Source organism: Pleurodeles waltl, chromosome 7 (genome assembly GCF_031143425.1).
Source record: "Pleurodeles waltl isolate 20211129_DDA chromosome 7, aPleWal1.hap1.20221129, whole genome shotgun sequence".
NCBI lineage: Eukaryota > Metazoa > Chordata > Amphibia > Caudata > Salamandridae > Pleurodeles > Pleurodeles waltl.
The window spans coordinates 769,320,200-769,346,875 of record NC_090446.1 but is presented as its reverse complement, the minus strand read 5'-3'; positions in this window follow the sequence as shown (position 1 = coordinate 769,346,875).

Below are 26,676 nucleotides of genomic sequence, written 5' to 3'. Positions count from 1 at the left end.
CCGGGTGAATGGAGTGCTCTCTCACGCGTTCCCCATCCAACGGGGGACGCTTCAGGGATGTCCTTTATCCCCGCTGCTCTTCGTGCTGACCATTGAGCCCCTGGCGTGCCTGTTGTGTAGCGATCCTTTGATGTGGTGCTGGAGGTGGGGAGGAGGCATGGAAAACAGAGTGCCTTTATATGTGGACGATGTCCTGGTATTCTTAGGAGATTCGCCTTTGTCGGGCCCCAGATGTGTGGAGTTATTGGAGAGATTTGGGGAGGTGTCCAGGCTTCTAGTCAATGCCCAAAAGTCAACCCTGGTGGAAGTAAGGGGGGATGCGGCGGGTCAACACTGGTGCACACAATTCTCAGTGCAGAGAAACGTGTTTAAGTACCTGGGGATCTATATCTCCCTCCTGCCTGAGTTGGCGTAGGTACTGAACTTTAAGGGCATATCAGCACATTTAGAGAGGGATCTACAGCGATGGAAGGACCCCCCCTTAAACTCCAGCGGGTGTACCGCCTTCTTTAAAATGATGTGGATCCCCCGATACCACTGTGCCCTCACGCATTATCTCTCTCAGATACCTAGGGCATGGCTCCGGGCCCTCACTTCTAAGTTTACTAACTTTGTATGGAATGGTGGGTGCCACAAAGTGGCCTTTAATACAGCACAGAAGTCTTCATACAAAGAGTGTTGGGTGTCCCAGATCTTTATATGTACTACTTAGCAGCTCAGGTGACACCTATAGGTGATTGGTTTGCTGGGGGTTGGAATGACCCGGTGTACCAGCTTGAGATCCATGAGTTGGGCTTCGGTGGCCTTCTGGGGATGCTAATGGAGACAAGATTTCTGTCCACATGGTGCTTGTACCTGGGTAACTGTAGGCTGCTGGAGAGTGGCCCTCAAACTTATAGGGTGGGACCAGCACTTTACGCGATTGATTCCACTGTGACAGGAGGACTAGCTACATCAACTCACTACAATGGAGGGGTTTCATTGATGGGACTCAATAGGGATCACCTACTTGGGTGACGTGTACACAGGAAGTAGCCTTATGTCATTCCAGGATCTAAGAGAGCATTACGGACAACATAAGACACAATTTTTTGGTACTTACAGCTGCGCCACGCCTTGGGGGCCATATTTCTCCTAACGCCCAGCTCCCTGACTATAACCGCTTGAGGCTAAATTATTAACTGGGGGTTTGGGGAAGAAATCAATATCTCAAATCTACAAATCACTAGCTACAAACTCATCAGATCGGTTTGACCACTTGCAACAGAAATGGGCTCATTGGGTCGGTGAGCTGGATGATGATGACTGGCGGGAGGCGTCACTGTTCCCTAGGGAATTAGCCTTCTCAACTAGGCTGAGGATGATACAATTCAATTATTTACATGCATCTTATTTATCCCCAGCAAGAATCTCCAGACTGTCCGGCAGGGTGATGATCACATGTACTAGGTGTTATTTTTTCCATGTGGTATGGAGTTGTCCTCGGATCCAGCCCTTCTGGTAAAAAATTGGCTGAGGCTTTGGGGCGTCCCATAGATCTTACTCCAAAGGTCGCATTAATGGGGCTGTTGGAGGAACTAGGTGGCCCCCGTGCAGACTGGTAGTTTGTAGGTGTTGCATGTCTCGTGGCCAAAAAAGATACAGCCTGCCTGTGGAGGCATCCCAGAGGTCCATCATTGGTGGATTGGAGGGTGGGGGTAGATTGGTGCACCCAACAAGAAAAAATGATCTACGCGGCCAGAGGGTGCCCCGAAAAGTATCACAAAATATGGGGGAACCATGGAGTTCTATTGTAATGTTACACTTTACTTGGTGGATCATCCATGATTTTTTGACTGTGTGAATTATGTGTGGGACAATGTAAGAACATGCTGTGTGTACACTTTAAATTTATTAAAATTAATAAAACTCGTTTATAAAAAAAAGTGACACACTTCCCTTTTAAACATGGTTAAATTGACTAATCCCTGATTGCTGTATCTAACTTGTGTAAGACCATAGTATATGGTGCTGAAATACACCCATGCCATGAAAGGTCAACTGTCACCTTTGGACTGTATTCTGTCATCCACTAGTGTAACAAAAAAAACATGGCTTCAGCCTTACCATTATAGCTTGACTGCTGCAGTTTAAAACCTGTTGAAATAATACTTTTGCCAGGTACAAGCCTGACTTTTAAATAATAGTAAGTCACCCCTATGTAGGCCTTATTGCCCACAATGAAGTGTGCATGGTATCTGATAGAGACTTCTAGCTGGAGACTTCTAGGTGCAGATTACTTACCTTAGAATTCCCTGGAGTCGGCTTTGAATCCAGAATTTCTCTGCTGAGCAGTACCCTGCGCGCGCCGTAGGGTGGCGTCGTTCGGATCTGCATGCGTCATCCGGCTTCACGTGGCGTTGTTGGAGCCGTCTGTGACGTCACGGTCTTCTACATAGGCACCACCCCGGCGCGCGTACGTCAGTTCTTGTCCTTCCGTGCCGGTTAAGCGCAGATCCGGGAAGAGCTACCCTTTTTCTTCAACGATTGTCCAGTTTTTATCTTGATTGTTTGAGATGTCTTCGAGAAAGACAGGATTCAAGCCTTGTGGTGCATGTCATCGCACCATGTTGGTCACGGATCCGCACAGAGTGTGTCTCTGGTGTCTTTAAAAGGACCACGATTCGACTTCGTGTTCCGACTGTCGGGCCATGGCTCTGAAGGCCTTGAGGGAGAGATCCCTCAAATTTCTGCCGGCCCCACAGCTGTCTTCGTCAGCGTGACTCCAAGGAGGTAACGGTCCGCAGTAGGAGGAGGTTGCGGCACCGCTTCCGGAGCCCCAAGTCCTCTTCCTCTCAATCGAGATCATCGGGCCACTCAAGTAAGAGGCACAAATAGAAGAAGTCCAAGCGGACTTCGACTTCACCACGCCCGTTGGGCGACGCGGCATCTAGGGAACGTTGGTGTTCCGAGCACCGGTACGCAGAGCCGTCGCCAGGGCCGACTCCGCGTCTTCCCCCTTTTCCGGGGACCGGAGCGACTCCTACTCAAATTAAAGAGTTTTACGAAGCTATGCGCTTGTTTTTGAGCGGGCTGCACTCTCGGTGGGTCTTTGGGCCCCAATGGGTCAGCAGGGGCCCCGTCGGATTCGACATCGGTGGCTTAGGCCTCGGCGCCGTTGGGGAACCCAGGATCCGATAGCAGATCCGGACCGGCGCCGGCCTCTCACAGTCGACCTCCAGTACAGTGTCCAACGTCAACCCTTCCTCCACCACTAGCGCCCACTGGTGGTAGCCCCATCCTCATTATGGATGATCCGGAGCTGTAATGACGTCGTACGACGCTGAGTCCAACTTCGACGGCGCCAATTAGGCACTGATCATTGCCTGAGCCTTATTTTGAACGACCAGGCACAGGAGAGAAGTGGGAGGGGTCTGAAGACCCTTAAGAGTGTGAACTGGAGCAAGAACAGGACTGGTATGAGGATCTAGGGGAGGCCAGTGGACTGGATACTTCTCCAGATACTGGTATGCTCTCTCCTCCCAATGTGGCTACGGAGGAAGGGGCTTCTTATGCCTTGGTGGTGCATAGGGCAGCTGAGGTCTTGGACTTAGACTTGACCACGGTGCTAGTCAGGACAAATCTCCTGACAGAGGTGCTTCAGCGGGGGGTGACCACATCGGAGCTGATGTTGTCGTTCGATGAAGCTCTTACGGGCGCCCTTCTGGGAACATGGTCCAAACCCAGCACAGGGGCTCCTGTGAATTGGACAGTCGGCCACCACCATAGACCTGCTCCAAATGACCCTAGTTTCCTCACCCAACACCCCACCCCGGAGAGCTTGGTGGTCCAAGCCTCCACTTACCGTGGTGCCTTCCTTCAGCCCCTCCGGATAGGGAATCCAAGAAGCTAGATCAACTTGGAAAGAAGTTGTTTTCTTCTTCCAGCCTGGCATTGAGGTCAGTAAACACATTTTGCCTATTGGGCTGTTTTTCCCATACTTTATGGGATACGGTGGCACAGGTGCTGCCACAAGTCCCGGAGGACATACAGAATACTGTCACCCAGGCTGTCAAGGATTGGAGAGATGCAGCCAAGTTTACTACCAGGTGTGAATTGGACATGACCGACTCGCTGGGTAGAGTGATTGCGTCAACAGTGGCCCTACGTCACCACGCCTGGCTTTGTTCTACTGGCTTTTCAGCGGATGTCCAGTCAAGTTTGATGGACATACTTTTTGATGGCTCTCGCCTTTTTGGTGAGAAGGCAGGCTCCGCGTTTGAGTGGTTCAAGGATTCTCAAGCTACGGCCAGATCCTTGGGCCTCTTTGCCCCAACTCACCAGCAGTCTGTCTTCCGCCCCTTTTGAGGATTCGGAAAGGGCACGGTACCACGCCTGCCACATCTTAGCCACCATCCTCCTGCGCAAGGTCATGGTACCATCAAACCCAGAGCGTCTGGCTAGAGGTCGACCACCACACAGCCCCCCTCCACAGCGCCCAAGCCCTTCTAGTGTAGTTCTGCGAGACCATGTCCATCCAGTTGGAGGGAGGATTCAATTTCATCTCCCTCACTGGTAATCCATCACATTGGACAAATAGGTCTTGAAGTTCATTCGGAAGGGCTATTCCCTCCCCTTCCAGTCTTTCCCTCCTTCTATCCCACCGATAAAAGAACGGCTGATGAAGGATCATTTGGCTTTGCTTCGCAAGGAAGTTACAGCTCTCTTGGCCAAGGGAGCTAAAGAAAGGGTCCCGATGTCAGAAGTAGGCAGTGATTGTTATTCCCACTACTTTCTGGTTCCCAAAAAGAACAAGGGCCTTCTCCCTATCCTGGATTTAAAAGACGTCAAGCTCTTCCTCAAGAAGGAGAAATTCAAGATGCTCATTCCTGCTCAGATCTTGATACTGGATGGTAGCGTTGGACTTGCAGGATGCATATTTTCACATACCCATCCTGCCCACCCACAGGCGGTTCAAGGTGGCCCACAAGCATTTTCAGTGTACCGTGCTCCCTTTCGGTCTCACCAGTGCCCCTCGGGTGTTCACGAAGGTGATGGCGGTGGTGGCAGCTCATCTGCGCAGGTTAGGGATTTCAGTTTTCCTCTACCTAGGCGACTGGCTGTTGAAGGCTCCGACGCACCAGGCTCTCATCACCCACCTCCGGACAACGGTGAACCTCCTGCATTCGCTGGGGTTCACTATAAATATATTGAAGTCACACCTGACTCCCTCTCAGAAGCTCACTTTCATCGGAGATGTTCTGGAGCGAGTCAAGGATATTCAGGTTATGATACTGATGTTTTGGCCTCTATCCTGGATTTCGTAAGACAAACTTTAAGGCTGTTGGGACTCATGGCTTCCTGCATCCTATTGGTCAAGCATGCCATGTGGCATATGAGGGATCTGCAGTGGGACCTGAAGTTTCAATGGCCACAGCATCAGGGAAATCTTACTGACGTGGTTCAGATCTTGGAGGGAACTGCAAAGGATCTGCAGTGGTGGTTAGTGAACTGCGACTGGGTCAAAGGCAGACTCCTCTCCCTTCCCCAACCATATATCACAGTAATGACAAATTTGTCAGTTCTGGGATGAGGCGGCCATCTGGGAGAGGTGGAGATCAGGGGTCTCTGGTCTCCGGCGGAATCTGGGCTCCATATCAACTTGTTGGAGCTTCGGGTGATCGGACTGGCATTAAAGGCATTTCTTCCTGTTGTGCAAGGGAAGGTAGTGCAGGTGTTCACGGGCGACACTACCACGATATGGTACTGCAACAAGCAGGGCGGTGTGGGGTCGTGGACTCTTTGTCAAGAGGCTCTACGTCTCTGGACATGGCTGGAATATCAGGGCATAAACCTGGTAGTTCAACATCTAGCAGGTTCTCTGAACACCAGGGCAGACGAACTCAGCCGATGATGCTTAGCAGATCACGAATGGTATCTCCATCCAGAGGTGGTGCAAGGACTCTTTCAGCACTGGGGAGAGCCTTGGTTAGATATTTTGCCTCCTCACAGAAAGCGCAATGTCAGCAGTATTGCGCGTTGGAGTTTCCAAGGCGGCTATCGCTAGGTGACGCTTTTTGTCGCAAGTGGAGTTCAGGCCTCCTGTACGCCTTTATGCCCATGCCACTCCTGCCCAGAGGTGTCAAGAAAATCAAGAACGACTCAGCCCAAATAATCCTAGTGGCTCCGGGTTGGGCACGAAGAGTCTGGTATCCCGAGCTTCTCAAAATGAGAAGCAGTCCTCCAGTCAGGTTGCCTCTTTGGGAGGATTTTCTGTCACAGCAGCAGGGGAAGGTTCTCCACCCGAACCTGTCAACTTTGTGGCTTCATGCGTGGAGGTTGATCGGCGACAGTTGATGGTTTATGACCTCCCTCCCGAGGTCTGTGATGTCATCTGGCAGCCAGGCGTCCCTCTACTAACTTGATTTATGCCTGCGGTGGAAACGTTTTGTATCATATTGTACAGAGAGGTCTATTGATCCTCTTGCTTCTTCTCTTTCTAATTTCATTTTGTTCATTCAATCACTCGCACAACAGGGTTCCTCCTTAGGGACTCTTGAGGACTATCCTTCTGCCTTATCCGCTTTTCTTTGTTTGCCCGATCAACCATCTTTGTTTAAGTCTCCCATTGTACTGAGAATCTTAAAAGGGCTTGTACATATGTTTCCACCTACTCCTTTTGTTAAGCCCCAGTGGGACCTTTATCTAGTACTCACTTTTCCAATGTCTGCTCCTTTTGAACCTTTACATAACTGTCCTCTCTGGCTGCTCACTATCAAAACAGCTTTCTTAGTGGTGATCACATCTGCCAGGAGAATGAGTGAGATGCACGCTTTATCATCGAAACCGCTGTATCTCACAATATATCCTGATAAAGTGGTCCTCAGAACTCGTGCCTCTTCCCTTCCCAAGGTGGTGACCCCTTTCCATCTGGGTCAAAATATCACCCTGCCCACCTTCTTTGCTCCACTGCATCCCTCTAAAGAAGAGGAGCGTCTACATCGGCTGGACCCAAAAAGAGCGTTATCGTTCTGCCTTGACTGCACAAAAGAGTTCCGGGTGGACAACCAACCCTTTGTGGGGTACGTTGGTGCTAAGAAGGGTCGGGCAGTCCAGAAATGAACCATTTCGCGCTGGGTTGTTCTCTGCATACAGATTTGCTACACTTCGGCTAAGATGCAGCCTCATGAGGTCTTGAGAGCTCACTCTATCAGAGGGAAAGCTGCTACCACTGCGTTAGCTCGAGGCGTGCCAGTACTTGATATTTGCCAAGCGGCAACGTGGGCTTCATTTGCAAGACACTACTGCCTGGATAGCCAAGTGAGGAGAGAGGGGCATTTTGCTTGCTCGGTCCTACAGGACTTCCTGGTGTGGAGTATATTCTCGCAGCCCACCACCAGGAGTTATAGCTTGGGTATCTATTCTAAGGTAAGAAATCTGCAGCTAGAAGTCTCTATCGGATGAACAAGTTACTTACCTTCGCTAACGTATTATCTGGTAGAGGCTCTATCTAGCTTCAGATTCCTTACACCCACCCAGGCCTCCCCGCTCTGCAGATATATACATCATGTTTCATAATTTTTCCCTTTCTCAAGGGCATGTCTTTTTACTCAAACAATCAAAAGAAAAGAAAATAATTGTTGGTTTTTCCCCATGACTCTGCGCGTTTTAGGCGTGGGAAGTTGTGGAAAAGAACTGACGTACGGGCACCTGGGTGGTGCTTATATTGAAGACTGTGACATCACAGACGGCTCCAATGACACTGACAATGCCAAGCGAAGCTGGATGACGCACGCGGATCCGAACAATGCCACCCAATGGCACGCACAGGGTACTGCTCAGAAGCAAAATTCTGGATTCGAAGCTGACACCAGGGAATTCTAAGGTAAGGGATCTGCAGCTAGATAGAGTCTCTACCAGATAATTCGTTACCGAAGGTGAGTAACTTGTTCACTTAGACCCAAAATGCTTTTTTTCACTGTGGCAGGTCTATCTGCCATATGTCGAAAACCAGAATACAGCAAGTTAAAATACTCAGGGGCAGATTTAAGAGACCCTAGTGCCTCCTTGCGCCACATTAGTGTCATTTTTATTGACGCTATTGTGGCCCAAACAAGCCAAAATTGCAGCGCCAAATTAACAAAGTGGTGCAATGTATGCATTGCACCACTTTGTAACCCTTTGTGATACATTATGCCTGCGCCAGGCATAATGCATGCAAAGGGGGTGTTTCCCCATAAGGGGGCAGAAAAAATGGCGCAAAGAAATCTAAGAGATTTCCTTGCATCATTTTTTGGGGCAATTTTAACACCTGCTTAGAGCAGGCGTTAAAAGAAGGCACACCATTTATTACAAGGGACCTCAATGATCTTTGCAGGATTAGTGTCAAATGTTTTGATGCTAATCTTAGAAAGCTCCGGGTGCAGCGCCACTTTTCTTAAATCGGCCCTAATACTTTATCTTGGGAATGGTACCAACCAGAAAAACTATGAAACCACTATTTTTTATTAGATCTCACAAATTCATGGTGAAGTCAGATTATTAATAACTATTAAAGAAAAGTAACTTTTAGAAAGATACGCTTTATCTGCCTGGACAGTCAGAAGGCTAATTAACATAAGACTCGGGCAGCTCTCTGCCCGTGCACAGCCTTGAACAAATATGAAAAAGGGTGAAAGGCCTCCTGGGAGCAGTTGTAGGATGATGTTTTCCAGTGCAGTGACCCCTTTCTCATTTCACTTTGAAGACATGTTATTGAATATGTAACAAGTGATGAATTGTCATCTCATCCAATGCACATTTCTGGCATGAGCTTTTATTCTGTAGAGGTACAGTGAATATTTCTGATAAGCAAGGTCAATCAAAACACATTCAAATATAATTTACTAACTATTTAGCTGAGAAATTATTCAGAGAAATGTCATAAATGTGGGACTTATTCCCTACATAATGCTATTATTTAAGTCACTTTTTTGGCACTCTTTCTTTTAGCTTTAGGTTCTGAAACACATACAGGACAGGTTGCAGTTTAGTGATAGTTTCCATTTTAGTTAGCCTGTGTAGCTCATTCACCTATGTAGGCCTTGACTCCATCTTACTGATGGAGGTCACCATCTTCCCTCTCTTAATCAGTGGCAGCTGCTTTCTTTCCTGATTTATGCAGTATCATCATCAAGAGTGGTATTAGATACAATGTCACCAGACCTTATCTTTCCAAGAACTGTGAAATCATCAAGCCCTGCATGGGGAGTTGGGAGGGGTGGGGGATTGCATTTAACCTGGTAGCTTTTCCTTGAATATTTGCAGGTCTTGAATTAACAACTCTCAACCAGCTGCAATAGGTATTCTATGTAGGCACCGCGCCTATTCCCGTTTAAGTGCTACGGATTCGGCTATATCCAATTTTAATAGTGCTGCTCACCAGTAGTATAGACCTAGGAGAATATGAGCTTTCCAGTGCATGGCAATGCTTCTGCAGCCGCTTAACAAGGCAAGATCCATAAAGGAGTTGGTCACCTTTGCACTTTTGGGGCACTTGAAACGCGCAAGTAGGAGACCTTCAATGTGGGAATATCTGACTGGTCCGTCAGTTCTGAGATAGTGCCAGTAATATAAGTCCAGAACCTCTCCACCTCTGGGCAAGACCAAAACATGTCAGATAAGTTTGCAGCAGGGCTCCATCATCTAGGGCATTCCGGGGAAGAACCAAACATTTGGTTCAGGGATGTTGGTGTGAGATAAGCCCTGTGTAGGATGTTATGTTGTATGTATTGAAATTTCGCATGCATGACACGTTCCTGGGATCTATAACTACATTTTCTCATTCCTTACTGTGAATTCCTTACCAGTGCCAAGCTCCCAGATCCAGCGTGTTGAGAGTAAGGATCTTAAACAGTGTGTGCTAGTGCATGAGTGAAGCAAGTTATAAGACGAAGGCCACTACCTATAAGGTGAAGTGGGTGTGCCATGGGGTGATGTTCAGGCTCTTTGTCTGTGATGTGCTAGAGATCAGCTAGAGCTGCCAGCAGCCTGCCATGTGCTACGAAGTGTCCAACTGGTATTCCCTGGTCTGCTCTAAGCTGTTCGAAGGACAGGATGGCCCAATTATGGAAAAGAGCACCGAGGGTGCCTATTCCCGCTGCCTCCCATCGCTGGATGTCCTCCTGTCCTAGCAACGGCCAAAATGGGCTAGCGGCAGAGAATATGATTTCAGGGGAGTAATATATAGACAGTCACTTGACCACTTAGTCAGGAGAGAAACTTCACCCAGGTCACAGATGCATATTGCAGACCCAGACGAGCACGCCTCCAGAATCTATCTGACCGAAAGAGCCTCAAGCAAGACTTTTAAAGGCTCGTCCAAGCATTCTATTCTGCCTTCACAAGCTGGTGCCAGGATTGTGTTCTCTCGTAGGCACAATCTCCTAGCTCTTGGCTTTGTACTAAAGTAACTGAAAAGCTATTGCAAACAGGCCAAAAATCTGTTGTTCAGGTATGCTCAGCACCTCCAGAACTCAGGCCTATTAATTATTAATCTGCTAGTACTAGCATAGCACTTAGAAATCGCACAGTGAGGATGCAAATGCTATCAATGTGATGTTGCACTTTTTTCCTGTTTTCACTATTATTAAAACCCTTAGCTGATTTTTATTATCTTTTGTGGAGTTACCCATTTTATGTGCACTTCATTCTGGCACTTTAACATAACTATTTTAAAATATATGTGTTGAAAAGCATATTCCGTTTCTAACGGACAAATTGTGATGAATTCATTCTTCATCTTGATCCAACAGATAAAATGCGTGCTCAACCATTGGCGTGAGGCTTTCTCTCTTGCCTCAGTCCTCTCCCTTTTCCTCTCTCAAAATGTCACCCTCGCACCCAGCAGAATCCGCTCATCACTAAGATTCCAATGGACACCATGGCGACAGGCAAAGAGGGCATGCGACTAGCCCATTATAACATGTCTCCTTTCATTACACATACAACATAAGATGCATAACATGTAACAGTTTAAACAGTAAAGTACCTTCCTCCTCAATTATTTACATTATGGAATACACATACTTTGTCATATTTAAAACCCTATCTGAAACTACATGAAAAGTGTGAGTCATCTTCATCAATTGCCCTTCCTTCCAAATACATGACATGACCTCACTTCATTACATAGACATAATACTTGATGAGCATTTGGTGCTGTCTACTTCCTTGTTTTCTTTCTTCTATCTTCTCCTCATTTTCTTCCCTCCTACTTGTGCTCTCTTCTGTTGCCCTTATATTCTCCCCCAAACCCTTTTTAATCTCCTTATAATTCATAAACATATAACCATTACACTTTTGATTTTCCTCAACTTCTTCCTTAAAATTCCTACCACGCTCATCATTTGTTTGCGATATAATGCTAATCTTTGTTTGTTCCAGCTCTTCCCATTCTTCAACATAACATGCCATGTATGAACCTCCCATACTTTTATAGGGTAAGAGAATTTGTTGACCCCATCTCCTCTTCTTCCCAATTTGATTTTCACTAGGTCTCCTTTGTCTATTCTCCCTTTTCTCTTACATGAACTTTTATCTTTCACTCTATTCCTCTACACCATCCACTGGGGTGAAAGCTTGTTCTCGGCTTCTCTATCTCTCATTCTCTTAAAAGGTGTCTACCTCATATCACTGTTTTCTGTGGTATTATATGCCCACCCTCTCCACCGCTCTCCTAACATCCTTTTCACTGTTGATAGCCATCCGTACAGTTCCTTTTGTCACACAATTCATATGCTCAACCATTCCATTTCCTTGTGGTTTGTTGTAGGAAGTTGGCTCTGTATATACTTTTTCAAAGTAAGAAATAGTGTGCATAGAGTCCAAGGGTTCCCCTTAGAGGTAAGAAAGTGGCAAAAGTAGATAATTCTAATGCTCTATTTTGTGGTAGTGTGGTCGAGCAGTAGGCTTATCAGAGGGTAGTGTTAAGCATTTGTTGTACACACACAGGCAATAAATGAGGAATACATACTCAAAGACTTACTCCAGGCCAATTGGTTTTTATATTGAAAAATATATTTTCTTAGTTTATTTTAAGAACCACAGGTTCAAGATTTGCATTAAACACTTTAAATGTAAGGTACTTCACTTAGATACTTTGGGAATTTTGAATAAAAGCAATATCATATACAGTCTTTGTAAAAATGGCAATAAGCTATTTTCAAAGTGGACACAGTGCTAAAATCAACAGTTCCTGGGGGAGGTAAGTAAAGGTTAGTTTAGGAGATAAGTAAAACACTTACAAGTCTCAGTTCTGGGGCATAGGCAGCCAACCGTTGGGGGTTCAAGGCAACCCCAAAGTTACCACCAGTGCCCAAAACACATAGGTGCCTATGGAGAACAGGGGTGCTCCGGTTCCAGTCTGCCAGCAGGTAAGTACCTGCGCCCTCGGGGGCAGACCAGGAGGGTTTTGTAGAGCACTGGGGGGGACACAAGTAGGCACACAAAACACACCCTCAGCGGCACAGGGGCGGCCAGGTGCAGTGTGCAAAGCAGGCGTCGGGTTTCAGGTAGGAAACAATGGAGGGACCCGGGGGGTCACTCTAGCGGTGCAGGCAGGCACGGGGGGCTTCTCGGGACAAGGTATGGTCTCAACTTCTTCAGCGACCAGACCACAGCAAAGGCCTCCCTCTCAGTGGAACTCCAACGCTGCTCCCTGGAGAGTAACCTCCTGCTAAGAAAAGCAACAGGCTGGTCAAGGCCATCATCATTTGTCTGGGACAGGACTGCCACTATCCCATGTTCAGAGGCATCTGTCTGCACAATGAACTGCTTAGAGTAATCTGGAGCTTTCAAAACTGGTGCTGTGCACATTGTTTGCTTCAGTGTGTCAAAGGCCCTTTGACAGTCCATGGTCCAGTTAACTTTCTTGGGCATTTTATTGGAGGTAAGTTCTGTGAGGGGTGTCACTATTGATCCATATCCCTTCACAAACCTCCTATCGTACCCAGTCAAGCCAAGGAATGCCCTGACATGGGTCTTGGTTTTTGGAGCTACCCAGTCCAGAATAGTCCGGATATTGAAATGGAGTGGCTGAACTTGGCCTCCACCTACAAGGTGTCCCAAGTAAACCACAGTACCCTGCCCTATCTGACATTTAGATGCCTTAATAGAGAGGCCTGCTGCTTGCAGGGCCTGCAAAACCTTCTTCAGGTGGATCAGGTGATCCTGCCAGCTGGAGCTAAAGACAGCAATATCATCAAGATAAGCTGCACTAAAGGACTCCAAGCCAGCAAGGACTTGATTCACCAACCTTTGGAAGGTGGAAGGGACATTCATTAAGCCAAAGGGCATCAGAGTAAACTGGTAGTGCCCATCAGGTGTAGAGAATGCTGTTTTCTCTTTTGCTCCTGGTGCCATTCTTATTTGCCAGTACCCTGCTGTCAAGTCAAAGGTACTCAAGTATTTGGCAGCACCCAATTTGTCAATCAACTCATCTGCCCTTGGAATGGGGTGAGCATCTGTCTTGGTGACAGAATTAAGCCCTCTGTAGTCCACATAGAACCTCATCTCTCTCTTGCCATCTTTGGTATGAGGTTTGGGGACCAGGACCATTGGGCTAGCCCAGGGACTGTCAGAGTGCTCAATCACTCACAACTCCAGCATCTTGTGGACTTCCACTTTGATGTTTTCCTTAACTTGATCAGACTGTCTGAATATTTTGTTTTTGACAGGCATGCTGTCTCCTGTGTTCACATCATGGGTACACAGGTGTGTCCTACCAGGGGTTAGGGAAGAGAGCTCAGGAAACTTGCCTGCAGTCAGCTTGTTGTTGGCCAGAGAGGGTGTCTGAATAGATCACTCCATCTTCTGTGCCATCTTTAGGGTCAGTAGATCGCCCTCTTCGGGGTCCTGCTAGTGCCTAGGTCCACCAGGCAGGTGACCTGACTCTTCTTCCCTAGCACTGAGTAAGGGCCACTCCATTTGTCCTGAAGTGCACTGGGAGCCACAGGCTCCAGAACCCAGACTTTCTGCCTTGGCTGAAACTCAACCATAGCAGCCTTTTGGTCATACCATATCTTCTGGAGTTGTTGGCTGGCCTCAAGGTTTTTACTTGCCTTTTCCATGTACTCTGCCATCCTTGAGCGTAGGCCCAGTACATAGTCCACTATATCTTGTTTAGGCTCATGGAGAGGTCTCTCACAGCCTTCTTTTACAAGAGCTAGTGGTCCCCTAACAGGATGGTCAAACAGAAGTTCAAAGGAGGAAAGCCCTACTCCCTTCTGAGGCACCTCTCTGTAGGTGAAAAGCAGGCATGGCAAGGGGACATCCCATCTCCTTTTGAGTTTTTCAGGGAGCCCCATGATCATGCCCTTCAATGTCTTGTTAAATCTGTCAACAAGACCATTGGTTTGTGGATGGTATGGTGTGGTGAATTTGTAAGTCACCCCACACTCATTCCACCTATGTTTCAGGTAAGCTGACATGAAGTTGGTACCTCTGTCAGAAACCACCTCCTTAAGAAATCCCACTCTGGTAAAAATACCAATGAGTGCTTTGGCTACGGCAGGGGCAGTAATGGACCTAAGGGGAATTGCCTCAGGGTACCTAGTAGCATGATACACTACTACTAGAATATACTGATTCCCTGATGCTGTGGGAGGTTCAAGTGGACCGACTACATCCACTCCCACTCTTTCAAAGGGGACCCCCACCATTGGAAGTGGAATGAGGGGGGTCTTTGGATGGCCACCTGTCTTACCACTGGCTTGATAGGTGGCACAGGAGGCACAAAACCCCTTTACCTTCTGGGACATATTGGGCCAATAGAAATGGTTCACTAACCTTTCCCATGTCTTGGTTTGTCCCAAATGCCCAGCAAGGGGAATGTCATGGGCTAAGGTCAGGATGAACTCCCTAAACTCCTGAGGCACTACCACTCTCATAGTGGCACCAGGTTTAGGATCTATTGCCTCAGTGTAAAGGAGTCCATCTTCCCAATAGACCCTGTGGGTTCCACTGACAATTCTTTTTTCTTGTTCAGCTGCTTGCTGTCTTAGGCCTTCAAGAGAGGGACAGGGCTCTTGCCCCTTGCACAACTGTTCCCTTGAGGGTCCCCCTGGGCCCAAGAGCTCAACCTGATAAAGTTCCAGCTCCATGGGCTCAGTTCCCTCAGGGGATAGAACTTCTTCCTGAGAAGAGAGGTTCTGTTTCTTTTTCTGTGCTGAAGCTGGTTCCCCAGTCTTCTTTCCTTTTCTCTTGGAAGGTTGGGCCATTATTCCAGACTCCAACACTTCTTTTGTGCCCTAGTCATGACACACACCAGTTCAGGGATAGCCAGCATGGCTGCATGGGTTTTGAGCTCTACCTCAGCCCATGCTGAGGACTCCAGATCATCTCCAAGCAGACATTCTACTTGTATAGCAGAAGAGACTACCACCTGTTTCAGGCCAGTGACCCCTCCCCATTCTGAAGTTACCATAGCCATGGGAAGTATTTTAGTCTGATTGTCGGCATTGGTGACTGGATCAGTTTGTCTAGTCAGGTATTGTCCTGGGGAAACCAGTGTGTCTGTCACCATAGTGACACTGGCACCTGTATCCCTCAGGGCTTCTACTCTAGTCCCATTAACTAAGAGCTGCTGCCTGTATTTTGCATGTTAGGCAGCCAGGCAGCAAGTGTGGCTAGGTCCAGCCCACCCACAGAGAATAATGTAGCTTAAGTGTGAACCCTGATTTGCTCTGGGCACACTGTTGATCCCACCTGGAGACTGGCTATTCCAGTGCTAACTGGAGTAGTAGTTGAAGTGGAACCTTTCTTGGGACAGGCCTTGTCTCCAGTTTGGTGTCCATGCTGGCTACAGCTGCAACACCCAGGCCATTTTGGGATCAACATTTTTACCCTTGTACCCAAATGAGGATTGTGAAGAGGGTTTGGACCCAGCCTCCTGTGCAGGTTTTTGGGGCCCTGTAGAAGACTCTTTACTTTTTCCCTTGGATGTCTCAACACTTTTCCCCTGGGGAGGCTTTGTGACCCCCTTCTTTTGGTCACCCCCTGTGGACCTCTTGGTCACCCTTATCTTGACCCAGTGGTCTGCCTTCTTTCCCAATTCTTGGGGAGAAATTAGACCTAGGTCTACCAGATGCTGATGCAGTTTATCATTGAAACAATTACTTAAAAGGTGTTCCTTCATAAACAAGTTATACAGCCCTTCATAAGCATTTACACCACTGCCATTAATCCAACCATCTAGTGTTTTTACTGAGAAGTCAATAAAATCAACCCAGGTCTGGCTTGAGGATTGTTGAGCCCCCCTGAACCTAATCCTGTACTCCTCAGTTGAGAATCCAAAGCCCTCAATCAGGGTAGCCTTCATGAGGTCATAGGATTCTGCATCTTTACCAGAGAGTGTGAGGAGTATATCCCTACACTTTCCAGTGAACATTTCCCAAAGGAGAGCACCCCAGTGAGATGTATTTACTTTTCTGGTTGCACAAGCCCTCTCAAAAGCTGTGAACCATTTAGTGATGTTATCACCATCTTCACATTTTGTTACAATCCCTTTGGGGATTTTTAGGATGTCAGTACTTTCTCTGACCTTATTTATGTTGCTGCCACCATTGATGGGAGCTAAACCCATCTTTTGTCTTTCCCTCTCTATGGCTAGGAGCTGTCTCTCCAAAGCCAATCTTTTGGCAATCCTGGCTAACAGGAAGTCATCTTAATTGAGGCTGCCCTCAATGCTTCCAGAGTTACTGGACTCCCCTGTGGAAGAACCAGTAACTCTGATTATCACTTGTGGAGTCAGGGTTTGAGGGACCCTGGGCTCCCTAACTAGGACAGGAGGGAGGGAATCATCCTCCTGCTCACTAGCTTCCCCCTCTGTAGGGTTATCCTCAGAAGGGTCGTCTCTTGCAAACTTTGCCAAAAGCTCCTGGAGCTTAACTTCGGTAGGGTTTGACCCAGTCTTTATATTTTTTAGTTCACAGAGAGTCCTTAACTCTGACATCCCTAGATGCAGGTAAGGGGTGAGGTTGAGTTCCACCACTATCTCATCTGTGCTAGACATTACTTTTCTAAAAGTTGGGATACTTTTTAAGAATCTAAAACAATTTCTAGAACTTAATCCAAACTTTTACAAAACCTTTAAACTCTAAAACAAATGCTAACAGGGACTTACACAAGGCCCTAGCAGGAATTAGAAAAATAGCTCAAATTGCAAAAATCAGTTTCTAATGACAATTTTTGGAATTTAGCCGTGTGATCAGGTATTGGCTGAGTAGTCCAGCAAATGCAAAGTCTTAGACCCCACCGCTGATCCACCAATGTAGGAAGTTGGCTCTGTAATAATAATATTTCAAAGTACGAAATAGTGTGCATGGGTTCCCCTTAGAGGGAAGATAGTGGCAAAAGTAGATAATTCTAATGCTCTATTTTGTGGTAGTGAGCAGTAGGCTTATCAGAGGGTAGTGTTAAGCATTTGTTGTACACACAGGCAATACATGAGGAAAACACACTCAAAGACTTACTCCATGCCAATAGGTTTTTATATTGAAAAATATATTTTCTTAGTTTATTTTAAGAACCACAGGTTCAAGATTTACATTACACACTTTAAATATAAGGTACTTCACTTAGATACTATAGGAACTTTGAATAAAAGCAATATCATATACAGTCTTTGTAAAAATGGCAATAACCTATTTTCAAAGTGGGCACTGTGCAAAAAAAAATAGTTCCTGGGGGAGGTAAGTAAAGGTTAGTTTATGAGGTAAGTAAAACACTTACAAGTCTCAGTTCTGGGGCATAGGCAGCCCACCGTTGGAGGTTCAAGGCAACCCCAAAGTTACCATACCAGCAGCTCAGGGCAGGTCAGGTGCAGAGGTCAAAGAGGTGCCCAAAACACATAGGCGCCTATGGAGAACAGGGGTGCTCCGGTTCCAGTCTGCCAGCAGGTAAGTACCTGCGTGCTCGGGGGGCAGACCAGGGGGGTTTTGCAGAGCACTGGGGGGGACACAAGTAGGCACACAAAACACACCCTCAGCGGCACAGGGGCGGCCAGGTGCAGTGTGCAAAGCAGGCATCGGGATTCAGGTAGGAAACAATAGAGGGACCCGGGGGTCACTCTAGCGGTGCAGGCAGGCACAGGGGGGACTTCTCGGGACAGCCACCACCTGGGCTAGGCAAAGGGTTGCCTGGGGGTCACTCCTGCGCTGAAGTTCGGTTCTTTCAGGTCCTGTGGGCTGCGGGTGCAGTGTTGGTTCCAGGTGTCGGGTCCCTTGTTATAGGCAGTCGCGGTCAGGGGGAGCCTCTGGATTCTTTCTGCAGGCATCGCTGTAGGGGCTCAGGGGGGTCGTCTCTGGTTACTCACGGGCTCGCAGTCACCGGGGAGTCCTCCCTGAGGTGTTGGTTCTCTGAATCTCGAGCCGGGAGCGTTGGGTGCAGAGTGAGAAGTCTCACGCTTCCAGCGGGAAACATGCACTCTTGGGAAGTTGCTTCTTTGTTGCAAAGAAGTCGCTGGTTTTAATTTGAACAGGGCCGCTGTTCACTGGAGTTTCTTGGTCCTTTAGTCCAGGGCAGTCCTCTGAGGCTTCAGAGGTTGCTGGTCCCTGTCAGATGCGTCGCTGGTTGCAGGTTTTCGAAGTTGGAGACAGACCAGTAGTCCTTTGGTCAAAGCAGTTGTTGTCTTCCTCTTTCTCTTCAGGCTTGTAGGTCAGCAGTCCTTCTTCTTTCTTCAGGTTGCAGGAATCTGATTTCCTGAGATCTGGGGTGCCCCTACATACTGAATTTAGGGGTGTGTTTAGGTCTGGGAGGGCAGTAGCCAATGGCTTCTGTCCTTGAGGGTGGCTACACCCTCTTTGTGCCTCCTCCCTGTGGGGAGGGGGGGCACATCCCTAATCCTATTGGGGGAATCCTCCAAACTTAAGATGGAGGATTTCTAAGGGTAGGGGTCCCCTCAGCTCAGGCCACCTTGGGGGCTGTCCTTACTGGTTGGTGACTCCTCCTTGTTTTTCCCATTATCTCCTCCAGCCTTCCTGCCAAAAGTGGGGGCAGTGTCCGGAGGGGCGGGCATCTACACTAGCTGGGATGCCCTGGGAAGCTGTAACAAATGGGGTAAGCCTTTGAGGCTGACCGCAAGGTGTTACAGTTCCTGCAGGGGGAGATGAGAAGCACCTCCACCCAGTAACATGTCTGACGTGTGGCCGGCTGGCAGAAACTGGTCAGCCTACACTAGAAGACAGATTAGTATTCAGGGGGCATCTCTAAGATGCCCTCTGGGTGTATGATACAATAAATTGCACACTGGCATCAGTGTGCATTTATTGTGCTGAGAATTTTGATACCAAACTTCTTAGTGTTCAGTGTAGCCATTATGGAACTGTGGAGTTCGTGTTTGACAAACTCCCAGACCATATACTCTTATGGCTACCCTGCACTTACAATGTCTAAGGTTTTACTTAGGCACTGTAGAGGAATAGTGCTCATGCACATATGCCCTCACCTGTGGTATAGTGCACCCTGCCTTAGGGCTGTAAGGCCTGCTAGAGGGGTGACTTACCTATGCCACAGGCAGTGTAAGGTTGGCATGGCACTCTCACGAGAGTGCCTTGTCGACCTAGTCATTTTCTCCCCACCAGCACACACAAGCTATGAGGCAGTGTGCATGTGCTGAGTGAGGGGTCCCCAGGGTGGCATAAGACATGCTGCAGGCCTTAGAGACCTTCCCTGGCATCAGGGCCCTTGGTACAAGGGGTACCAGTTACAAGGGACTTACCTGAGTGCAAGGGTTGTGCCAATTGTGGAGACAAAGGTACAGTTTAGGGAAAGAACACTGGTGCTGGGGTCTGGTTAGCAGGGTCCCAGCACAGTTTCAATCAAAACTTAGCATCAGCAAAGGCAAAAAGTTAGGGGTCAACCATGCCAAGGAGGCATTTACTTACAATTGTAAAGTGATGTTCTTACATGGTTTACTCCATGTTCTTTTAAACAACTCTGCATGGCCATGGATGTACGTTGCGTGCCATTAACTGTTATTAAGATTCCCGGACAACGTTCCCTCATGAATAGTTTCTCCAACTTCTAATAACATTTTGGGTTGTGACATTCCTCATAAATTCCGCAGTTACCCACCTAGAAAAAACATCTTGCACCAACTTTGCAAATCTATTATTTTTCCCTAAATAATCCATGGGACCTATGAAATCCAGACACACTGTCATCCATGCACCTTTGACCTTACTCAACGATCCCATTCCTTCTCCTCCCACAATACGTCATCTTTTCACTCTCTCTGCACAACTCACATCTTTCTACCCAATCCCTCACTTCACCATCCATACCTGGCCACCAAAACTTACTTCTTAATCGTTTCTATGTTAATGATTGCCCCAAGTGTCCTTCATGTGCAAAAGCAACTCACTTCTTCACTCCTTACGGAGGCACATACCTCTCTCTCTTTATCACCAAACTGTCAGTTACTCCTTCACTCAATTCCTCTTGTATTGGTGCATAATTTCTTAAAACGGGCTTAGTGTCTCCTTTGCCTTCCCCCTTCAATCCTTCATGAATATGTGCACTGTTATTATGGTTCTGCTCCTTGGTTCAAATGGGGTACAATCTTTACATTTGCTATTTAATTCTTTATTTTTTCAAAAGCTTCATCCTGACTTTGCTTCCAATCAAACTCTTTTCCTTTCTTTAACATTTACCTCAAGACCTCTGTCTTCTCAGCAACACTGTCTATAATTTTTGCATAATATTCAATTAAGACCATAAATGAACGTAACTGATCTTTCCCTTTGGGAGTGGGAGCTCTAGACGTATAGCTTTCTCCAGGTCCTCCTTGAGCCTAACTCCCTATTCTGTAATGGTATAACCCAGATATTCAATCTCCCTAAGTAAGAATTGACATTTTTCTTTATGTAGTGATAAACCTGCCTTGCTCAATATTTCCAACACTTTTACTAAGGTTCTGTTAAGATTTTCCCCAGACACCCCAGTAATTGAAATATCATCTTGGAAGAAACAAATAGTTTGTCCAGCATGCATTGAAATACACTAGCAGTGGATGATAGCCCAAAAGGAAGTCTTTTGAATTGAAATACCCCTTCCATCACTGTGAATGCTGTAAGTTTATTGGATTTGAGATACAGTCTTATTTGATGGTATGCTGACATTAAATCCAGTCTGGAGAAATTTGTTGCTTTATTAAGCATCAACACCATTTCTGAAATGTTTGGCAAGGGGAAACTATCCATTACAATACACTGATTCAAGGACCTGAGATCCACACAGAATCTCAACTTTCAATCACTTTTTTGTCAAAAGCACTGGAGAAACCTATTCAGAAGCTTCCACTGATTTGTTTATGTCATTTTCTTGCATTTCTCTCAACATTCCTTTCACTTCCTCCTGGGCTGCAATGGGAATCTTTCTCACATTATGTTTAACTGAATCCACATCTTCCTTCAATTTTATTTAATGCACATAACCCTTTAACACTTCAAACACTGTGGAGAATGCTTTTAATATACTTTCCAACTCTTCATTATTCTGTACTGACAATACCTGTTCCGTAGATCTGGGATCCAAGACTACATCCAAGTCATATTGTTGTACCCAACCTAAAATGGCTATACCATATTGTGACACATACATTTTTCCTGTTGCTCTTCTTTCCTTGAATTCAAACTTTGACCCAACCCATCGCAAAGTGTTTATGGTTTCACCACTATACACTTTGGTTTGAATATCACTTTTCTGCAGCTTTGTGTAAGGGCAATTCTCCTGGAATACATCTTTAGGTACAATGGTGTACATTGATCCAGGATTACCATTAATTCTACCTGCACCCCATCTACTGTAAACCTTGCTCTAGGTCTGTGTATCCTTTCTCCACCTTCATTTAATATTCACAGAACTATATCCTGAGTGATGCTATTTCCTTTAACTCATGCAACCTAATTCTAGAGAAGTCTTTGCATACTCCTGCTAAGTGTCACTTCTCCCCACACTTACAACATTCTTTGTCTCGAGCAAAGCATCCCTTATAGTCAGCAGCCTGTCCCATCCATCTGATAGAGACTTCTTGTTGCAGATTCTTTACCTTTTGAATTCTCCCAGGCGTCAGACTGGATCCGGAGACTTTTTTTTCAAACAGTACCTCTGCGTGCCGTCAGGTGGCATTGGTCAACTCCGCGGGCGTCAGTGGTGTCCTGTTCGGCATGAAGATGTCATGGTCGTATATAGGCGCCACCCAGGTGCGCTGACGTCAGTTCTTTTCTTTCCGCGCCAGCCTGCGCGCAGATCCGGGGAGGAGCTACCTCAGTCATTTTGGCTACTACAACAACACTTTTGTTGAACAATTTTGACGAGGTCGTGGATGTGTTGAGGGATGTCCCGCAAGACCAGTTTTAAGCCCTGCGACTCCTGTCAGCGAATGATGTCGGTGATGGATCCGCACCTCGTGTGTCTTTGTTGCCTGGTGCGCGATCACGACTCGAAGTCGTGCTCCGAGTGTCGGCCCATGAACCCGAATGCTTTGAGGGGGCAGTCCCTAAAGCTAATGGTAACCTGACACTCTTCTTCCTCTAAGTCATCGGGACATTCAGGTCATAAGAAAAAGAAATCAAAGAAGAACAAACATTCATCGATTTCACCCCGTCGCTCGGACGATGTGGCGAGGGAAGGGCGTCAACGCTCTAGGCCTACGTCCACTGAGACTCCATCTGGGTCTGCCCGCGCTTTCCAGACTTCCTGGGAGCCGGAGCCACCCCTGCCCAGCTAAAAGGGGGTTTATGAGGCAATGCGCCCCATTTTTGGGCAGACTGACCCACTTTTGGCGCACTCGGGCACAGGTGAGTCAGTGAGGTTCCCCTCGGGTTCGAAGTTGTTGGCTTTGGCCATGGTTCCGGAGGGCTCCTCTGTATCCAATCTCGGGTCCGCCCGATGCTGGTCATGCCAAAGCAACCTTCCCTGGCATCGGGTCAAACCTCAATGCTCCTGACGTAAGTTGGGCCCACAATCGACGTTGATCCTGTTCTCATACCCGATGACCTGGAGCCGGAACGACGTCGCTCGACGCCAGTTCTGTTCTCTATGAGCTCGCCTGGGCCCACGGTTGATCCAGACCCTTATACTTATGGGGAGAGTTGAGAGGGGCCACTGGACCCTTTAGAATACCAGCGTGACCACCAAATTGACTGGGTGCAGGATTTGGGTGATGCCAGTGGTCTAGATACCTCCCCTGACACTGGTATGCTCTCTCCCCCTACCGTGACCAAGGAGGAGGGCGCCACATACTCCATGGCGGTGAGAAGGGCGGCTGAGGTCTTGGACCTTGAGCTACCTTCTGTGGAAGTTAGGCCTAACATCCTAACCGATGTGCTTCAGCCGGGGTCTTCCACATCAGAACCCCTTCTCCCCTTTAATGAGGCACTGACAGACGTCCTTTTGGGTACTTGCTCCAGACCCAGCACAGGAGCTCCTTTCAATAGGACGATTGCCTGCCGCCATCGGCCTGCGCCAACAGACCCGAAATTCCTCACCCAACACCGCAGGCCTCAGAGTCTTCTGATCCAGTTTTCCTCTTCTTCCTCCTCTGGAGCATTCCCTGACGCACCCCGGATACGGAATCAAAAAGACTGGATAATTTGGGGAAGAAAATGTTTTCTTCTATCAGTCTAGCGCTGTCGTTGGTGAACACTGCATGCCTTTTGGGCCACTATTCCAATACTCTCTGGGATACAGACACGTAGGTGCTGCCTACAGTTCCGGAGGAGACCCATACTGTCCTCTCCCAGGCGCTCGCAGATGGGAGAGATCATCTGCTGTGGACTGGAAACGACGGACTCCCTCGGCAGATCGGTTGTATCGACTGTGGCACTAAGACATCAGGCCTGGCTGAGAACATCTGGCTTCTCGGGGGAGGTCCAGCAAACATTGATGGACATGCCCTTTGAATGCACCCATCTCTGCGGAGATAAGGTGGACTCGGTGCTCGAGCACTTTAAGGATCCCTGAGCCACGGCCCAGTCCCTTGGCCTTGCACCTGCCCCTAGACCCCACCAGTCTGCCTCTCGCCCCTTTCGTAGCTTTGGAAGGGGACCCAGCTGCGTCCTATTCCACCGAGCTATTGATCCGCGCATGCTGTACAGCCCCTGCGTGGCCGTGGAATCCAATGATCTCGGGGACCAGGGAGCCAGCGGGTCGCCCAGTCCACCCCCACCCCGTCCTCCTCGGTCTCCAAACCTTCCTAGTTTGTCGGACCACCACTAGTTGGAGGCAGGATTTGCCATCATCTGCCCCTTTTGAAATCCAGTACCACGGGAAGGTTGGTCCTCCAGATTGTTCGGACGGGCTACTCCCTCCCTTTCAAGTCTTCTCCTCCAGCCATGCCACCTACATTCGACCACATATCGGAGGATCATATGGCACTTCTCCATGAGGAAGTTAAAGCTCTTTTGGAAAAAGGAGCTATAGAGAGAGTCCCTGCGTCAGAAGTAGGTAGTGGTTGTTATTCCCGATACTTTCTGGTGCCAAAGAAGGACAAGGGATTTCGTCCTATTTTAGATCTTCAGTCCCTCAATCTTCCTCAAAAAGGAGAAGCTCAAGATGCTCACACTGGCTCAGGTCTCTGCCCTGGACCCGGTAGACTGGTTGGTGTCGATGGACTTGCAGGACGCATACTTCCACGTCCCCGTCTTTCCGGCCCAGCGACATTACCTAAGATTCGTGGTAGGCCATGAGCACTTTCAGTTCACCGTGCTCCCCTTTGGCCTTACCAGCACTCCTCGGGTGTTCATGAAGGTGATGGTAATGGTTGCAGCTCAACTGCGCAGGTTAGGGGTCCAAGTCTTCCCCCTAACTCGACGACTGGCTGTTGAAGGTGGATACACCCCAGAAAGTCGTCTTCCACCTCCAGACTACGCCAAACCTCTTGCATTTGCTGGGGTTCACTATAAACATGCCGAAGTCACACCTGACTCCTTCTCAGACGTTCCCTTTCATAGGAACTGTTCTGGACCCAGTGCAGTTTCGGGCTCATCCTCCGGAAAAGCAAGTTCAGGATTTTCGGGTTATGATACCGATGTTTCAGCCTCTGTCCTGGATTTCGGTGAGAATGACTGAGGCTGCTGGGCTTCATGGTCTCCTGCATCCTGCCAGTTCAAAAGGCCAGATGGCATATGCAGGCTCTGCAGTGGGACCTGAAGTTCCAGTGGGCGCAGCATCAGGGGAGACTTTCCGGCAAAGTCCAGATCTCGGAAGGAACTGCGTACAATCTTCAGTGGTGGCTAACGAATCAAGATTGGGTCAAGGGCAGATCCCTCTCCTTTCCCCAACCAGCCCTCACAGTAGTGACAGATGCATCACTCTGGGGATGGGGCGGCCACATGGGAGAAGCACAGATCAGAGGCCTCTAGTCTCTGGCGGAATCCAGGCTTTATATCAATCTATTGGAGCTCTGTGCAATTCGACTAGCATTGAAAGCATTTCTTTCCTCTCTCAAAGGGAAAGCAGTGCAAGTATTCACAGACAACACCACCACCATGTAGTACTGCAACAAACAAGGCGGAGTGGCATCGTGGACTTTTTGTCAAGAGGCCCTTCGTCTCTGGACTTGCCTGGAACATCAGGACATTTCCCTGGTGGTTCAACATCTGGCAGGCTCCTTGAATGCCAGAGCAGACGAATTCAGCAGATGATGCATAGTCGATTGCGAATGGCATCTCCATCCAGAAGTGACACAAGGTCTCGTTCAACAGTGGGGAGAGCCTTGGTTAGATCTCTTCGCCTCCGCAGAGAATGCGCAATGTCAGCTGGTTTGCACGTTGGAGTTTCCAAGGCAGCACTTGCTTGGCGACCCATTTTGTCTCAAGTGGATCTCAGGCCTCCTGTATGCCTTTTCTGGCCGTACCACTTCTGCCCAGAGTTCTGAAAAAGATCAGGCAAGACCTGGCCCAAGTTATTCTGGTGGCTCTGGAATGGGCACGAAGAGTCTGGTATCCTGAGGTCTTGAGCATGGCCATATCTCCCCTGATCAGGCTGCCCATTCGGGAGGATCTTCTGTCACTGCAGCAGGGGAAGGTCATCCACCCGAACTTGTCTCCTTTCCGCCTCCTTGCGCAGAGATTGAGCGGCGACAGTTGACGGCTTTTGACCTTCCACCCGAAGTCTGTAACGTCATCTTGGCAGCCAGGCGTCCCTCCACCAAAACGGTATACTCCAGTCGTTGGAAATAAATTGTGGCATGGTGTATCGACAAATCTGTTGATTCTCTCTCTGAACCTCTTTCTGAAGTTCTGCTTTTTGTTCTCTTTCTCGCCCAACAGGGCTCTGCCTTGGGCACCCTCAAGGGCTATCTTTCTGCTATCTCTACCTTCCTGAGACTACCTGACCAAACCTTCTTTATTCAAATCTTCCCCTGTGGGGAGGTTTCTCAAAGGCCTCACACATCTCTTCCCACCTGTCCCATTTATCATGCCACAATGGGATTTAAATTTAATACTCACATATCTGATGTGCACTCTATTCGAGCTGCTTCATAGCTGCCCTTTACGGCTCCTAACCATCAAGACTGCCTTCTTGGTTGACATTACCTCTGCTTGCAGGGTAAGTGAGCTGAAAGCTCTGTCATCTAAACCACCTTTTATGGCAGTACATCCTGACAAAGTGGTACTCCGCACTAGGGCTTCTTTTCTCCCTAAAGTGGCAACA